This window comes from Lampris incognitus, chromosome 18 (assembly GCF_029633865.1).
Source record: "Lampris incognitus isolate fLamInc1 chromosome 18, fLamInc1.hap2, whole genome shotgun sequence".
Taxonomy (NCBI): domain Eukaryota; kingdom Metazoa; phylum Chordata; class Actinopteri; order Lampriformes; family Lampridae; genus Lampris; species Lampris incognitus.
The window spans coordinates 15,139,588-15,145,817 of record NC_079228.1 but is presented as its reverse complement, the minus strand read 5'-3'; positions in this window follow the sequence as shown (position 1 = coordinate 15,145,817).

Sequence of the window (6,230 nt, the reverse complement as noted above, 5' to 3'; positions counted from 1 at the left end):
CCCCAGAGATGCAGGCCATGGAGATATACATCAGCAAGTCTCTGGTGGCTTGCCTCATTTGTCCTTCTTTGTCCCAAGCGGGAGCAGGGTCCTTGTTGTGGATAAGAAGGACAAGAACCACAACCCCTTCATCAATTATTAAGGACTCAATGACATCACAGTGGGAAAAAGGTATCCTCTCCCGCTCATCTCATCCACTTTTGAACTGCTCCAAGGTGGCACTCCATTCACCAAACTAGAAATGCCTATAATTTTGGTCCATATTCAGGAGGGGGATGAATGTAAGACTACGTTTAACACCCCAGCGGCCACTACGACTACTTAGTCATCCCCTTCAAGCTGACGAACACCCCTAGAGTCTTCCAAGCCCTAGCGAACGATGTATTCAGGGACAAGCAAAACAAATTTGTCATTGTCTATCTCGATGATATCCTAGTTTTTTTCCAGATCGCTACAGGAGCACATGGGACATATAATAAGGAGGGTCCTACAGAGACTCATGGAGAACCAACTCTTCATGAAAGCAGAAAAGTGTGAGTTTCATGCCCCGGAAGTTTAGTTCTTGGGGTTTGTGCTCAGAGGGGGAAGCATTCAGACGGACCCAGTCAAAGTCCAAGCAGTCATGGAATGGCCTCAGCCCACATCCCGTAAATAACTTCAGCGATTCCTTGGATTCGCCAACTTTTACCGACACTTCATCTGGAATTACAGCTCCATGGCTGCCCCCCCTCACAGCCCTTACCACCTTTAAGAGCCACTTCTCCTGGTCTCCCTCTGCAGAGGCAGCGTTTCAGGATCTCAAGCAACACTCCACCTCTGCCCTCATTCTCACTCTCCCTGATCCCTCCAGGCCAGGGATGGGCAACTTTGATGATAGAGAGGGCCACAAAAAATGTACCCTCACTACCAGAGGGCCAGATTGTGACCATGCACTTCCACCAGTGGGATACTACTGTAACCCCATCACTCAATTAACCAATTATAGCTACTAATTTAATGAAAATAATAAAATATATACCGGTAAAGTTTTATACCAACATTTCTATTTAATGAGCTTCACACAAAAAAACAAAACGTCCACATTCCTGAGTGATATACCATAATTTCAGTGCAATGGGGTCTCAAAAAAAAATCATCATCCAGTAATAGTATAAAAGCTAACATTCACACTAAGTGCTACAACTAATGTTCATGTTTGTAGTGATTTCTACTCTGCCCTCCCATTCCATGACATGCTTCAAATAAACACTCATTTAGCTCAAAATGGTAAATGGACTGCTTTTTATATAGCGCTTTTCCAGTCTACCGACCACTCAAAGCACTTTTTTACAATGTATGCCTCACATTCACCCATTCACCCACACATTCATACAATGATGAAGCCACTGATGAAGCCATTGCAACTCACCCACAGGTGGATCGGTATAACGTTCTGTCTTAATGAGATTCTTGTGGCCTCTCCTGCTGGCGTACAATAGACTGAATGCCAGTGTCAATGTTTGTGCATCCAATCTGTATGAGCCGGAACAGAGTTTCATCTGTCAGCCTGTTTCTCTCTTTTGACTTGATGTGCTTCACTGTCGAGAAGCTGCTGTCGCAGATGTTAGTGCTCCCAGACATACTGCCCATTGAAAGTGCAAATTCCCTGAGGAGTGGAAAGCGGACTCGGGTAGTAGTGTCCAAAACGAAATTCCTCTGTCATTGCGCTTTGTTTGAAAGAAGGGGGGTCTGACTGTAGTTCGCAAAGTTCAAGCTGCAACTCTGGGGGTTGCTCACTGACAGCAGCAGCGAGAGAGGACCCCTGTCCTGTGGAGACGTGGCTTTGGTAAAAAGGCTTTGCAGTCGGTGTCTTTTTCCTTTGAGGTCAGCGATTATAGCGGCTCTGGCATATCCATGTCTCTGGTCATGCCATATTTGTCTTTGTGCGTGGTATTGTAGTGGCGACTCAAGTAGAAATCCGTCATGGCTGATTTTGTCTCCAGGCACATTAAACACACAGGTTTGTCTGCCTTATGATTCCGTAAAGAGATGTTGTGTTTCCCATCTTGCCTGGAAGACACTGTTCTCTAGGTCAAGTTTTCTGTTTTTGCCGCTCATGTCTCTCCTGGTCGCGTGTCGTTGCGGAAGAGGCCCGCCGAGACCAAGACGAGAGCATATGGCTACAGGCCTTTTGTGTTTTGAGGGAGCGCCCTCTATCAGTGGAATGTATAATTACAGTTGTCATCCGGTTCAAATGTGGTCAAATGGCCCACTTGCTTCCAACGCCTGCGAAACCAACAATTTATTGATATTTGGAAATTGACCCACTGGCCATACCGAGTGAGGACGGGGGGCGAATGCGGCCCACAGGCCGCCAGTTGCCCATGTCCGTTTCAGGCAGTTTCTGATGGAAGTGGACGCCTCTGACACAGGGGTGGGGGCTGTCTCCTCCCAACTCTCAGCAGATGATCAGACGGTGCACTTCTGCACCTTCTTCTCCCGAAAGCTGTCATCTGAATTCAGAATTCAGAATTCAGAATTCTGCTCGTGGTCAAGTTGGCATTGGAGGGGTGGAGACACTGGCTTGAGGGGGCAGAGCTTCCTTTTGTGGTTTGGACTGACCATAAAAATATAGACTATATACACACCTTCGAACGGCTGAATTCCTGCCAGGCCTGGTGGGTTTTTGTTGTTGTTGACCATTTTCATTTCACTCTCTCCTACCGCCCAGGTTCCAAAAATGTCAAACCTGACGCCCTCACGCCAATTTCAGAAGGCAGATGGAGGAGAACCCTGCAGAGATGGAGGAGATCCTCTCCCCTCCCTGTGAGGTTGGAGCTCTGATCTGAGACATTGAAAATAAGGCCAAATGGTCTCGTTCTGAGTTTATTACATCCAGTAACTGCCCAAATGACTTTGTCCCTGACCATCTCTGCTCCCAGGTCCTCCAGTGGGGGTACTCCTCTCACATGGCCTGTTACCCTGAGGTGTAGCATACCCTGGCCCTCCTCCATCAGCTGTTCTGGTGGTCCTCCATGAAGGAGGACACACGAGGGTTTGTGGCTGCTTTTCCCATCTGCTCCCGACACAAGACTTCCGTCTTCCCACCAAAGACCTGTGGGTCTCCTCCAACCCCTGCCAGTACATTGTCGATCATGGTCCCATATAGCCCTGGACTTTGTGTTGCCTTCAGAGGGTGTCAGACCGGTGCCAGTCATTCTGCCTGTTGTTGACCACTTTTCCAAATCTGCATACTGCATTCCTCTGCCAGAGAGACTGCATGACTACTGTTATACAATGTTTTCCACCTGAAAGGCCTCCCCAGAGTCATTGTTTCTGACCGGGTGCCCCAGTTCACCTCCAGTTTCTGGAAAGAATTTTGCAGGTTGCTGGGGAATTTGGTCAGTCTCCTCGGGGTTCCATCTGCAGTCCAATGGCCAAACTGAACGGAAGAACCAGGAGATGCAAATGCTCCTGTGGTATGTCACCTCTCATGCTCCCTCCTCTTGGTCCAAGCAGATCTTGTTGGTTGAATACACTCACAATACTCTTCTCACCTCCGCCACTGACCTGTTCCCCTCCCACCTCCGCCAATGACCTGTTCCACTCTCACCTCCGCCACTGACCTGTTCCCCTCCCGAGGTTATCAACCCCCACTCTTTCCGGAACAGGGAGAAGAGGTCAGTGTCTCCTCCATCTAGGCATTCAGATGCTGCCACCACACCTGGCTCAGAGCCTGCTCCACTCTTCTCCAGACCTCTGAGAGGTATCAAAGAGTGGTCAACCATTGGCATGCCACAACACCTCAGTACACACCCGGTCAGTGAGTTTGGCTCTCCACTAGGGACCTACCTTTATGGGTAGAGTCCTGAAAGACGGCTCTAAGGTTCGTTGGCCCATTCCCCATCTCCAAAACCGTCCACCCCGCAGCGTTGCACCTGCGCGCTCCACATTCCTTAAGGATCCACCCCACCTTCCATGTCTTCTGCATTAAACCGGTCAAAGAAATCCCTCTGCAATCCACCTCCAGACCCCCACCTCCTGCCCGGCTCATTGATGGAGGGCCTGCATGTACAGTCAAGTGCCTACTCAAGTCAAGATGTTGAGGAAGGGGGCTCCAGTATCTTATGGACTGGGAGGGCTATGGCCCTGATAGGTGCTCTTGGGTCCACGCTCACAACATCCTGAACCCGGAGCTAATTTCCGAGTTCCATCAGTCCCCGTCCTGACCAGCCTGGTGGGACGCCAGGAGACGTCCCTTGAGGAGAGGGAGGGTCTGTCATAGGTTTGAATTCCAGTCTGCTCATTCATCATTTCTTTCATTTGTGAATGTGCTTTAGCTTTCCAGCGCTCTGTTCTTTGCCTGCCTGTTTTGATCCTGATCGGGTTTTGACTTTGCCTGTCTTTTGGACTTCACTTCAGTCGGATGGACCCCTTGTACTTTGCTTGGCTGCTTGGATTTTTGTATCCTTTTATTCTATGCTCTCTGGTCCCTTTTCTGAGAACCCTGACATGGTGAAGCCAGAGAGCTGGGAAAAAAAGGCTTCTGGAAATATATGTATATATATTTATTTATATATCCACATCAGTATGCAGGAGAAAATGATTGAAGTGGAACTTCAAGTTGTTATTGCTGCATGAGCCTCAAGAAGGCATCACAAGGATGAGTGATATCCATAGATAAGATACCCCCCCCACACACACACACACACAAAGGCACATGTTTGCACACAACTACACACACACACACACACATACACACCATCAACCTACTTTATAAGCAAACACACATAAACTGGCATGCTTGAAACACACACACACACACACACACACACACACACACACACACACACACACACACACACACACACACACACACACACACACTCACACTGGCACGCAGCTTTGCACCGTTTCTCCTGAGCTTTCTCAGCAGTATTGGAGTTGGTGTTGCGTTTCAGGGCTGATAGTTTGCTCAACAGCCATTGCTGGCTTTGACTTTCCCCTGCAGCTGCTGACAGGACACTGTGGGATGTCTTTCCCCTCCGGAGGGCTTCCAGCGGGGGAGGCAAATTAATCCCACTGGCACCGAACCTTTCTCTCCGGAGCGCAATGCAGACAGGTGTGGTCCTGTTCAGCTCAGCGAGCGGAGCTTGGCAGGAGCTGCCGGAGCCACAGGTTCCATCCCCGCCGCAGCCCAGCTAGGTAGCGCTAACGTTGGCCCATGTTGGGAGCGCTGACCACTGGGGGAACCAAACCTAAAACCTGCATGCGCGTAACTCGAAACCCACGACACGCAAAAGCGGCCGCTGCAAAAGTCTTCGTGTTCTCTTTGAGTGGGGAGAGATTCCCAAGGCTCCCTGAACACCACAGCCAGGAAAAGCAAACCGACTGTCAGGATCTCCATATAGGTTTCAGGGTCCTGCAGCAAATTAGTACAAACTCAAAGTGGCCTACAAAGATCAACGGAGAGGTGATCTGAAGTGTTTATTGACCAAGGCTGCGTTTTTGGCTCATCGCGGCAACTACACCCATTTGTGCCGACTCCATAAATATTTCGTTACCATTCATCGGTGTTTAAAAATAAAACAAGAAAAAGGCTGAATGGCTATTACTTACCTCTCTATCGCAGCCTCGGTACTTCCTCGTTCCTAAACACCAGGAGTAGGACAGCCGCGGTGACGGGATGGGGATGAAGTCGCACTTTGAGCATATTTCCACTAACCTCTAGAATAATCTCTCCCTCTCCCTCTCTCCCTCTCTCGTCCTCTTGGAGAGGGACTTGCAATCGCAACCCCCCCCCCCCAATTTAGCATCGGCAGTGGGAGAAAATGAGTTTATCCGTGGACTTGTACACGTATGCGGAGCAGCTCCGCTTGGTCATTTGCAGCCTCGCCGAGGAGCGCCAGGCAGCCTGACAGCCTTTGATAAAGTGGTGGAAGATATACTCACGGACCAATTGAGGAGCCGTCCCTCACACTTCAGCTTACTCCATCACTTTCTGTTCCGCCTATTCGTCCCCTGCGATTTAATGCAACATAGCCTACATTGGCTCTCCATCTCCTACCATCATCACCACCACCACCACCACCACCGTGCACATATACACAGCCTACATACACACAGAGAGCAAAGAAGCCGGCACACAGGAAAAAAAAGAAAAAAAATCACCACTGATGAATCAAAGGATGGCGTCAGCACATGCGGCAATTTGACTTCAAATGTCGCCTGAGCCCAATAAAGAAACAATT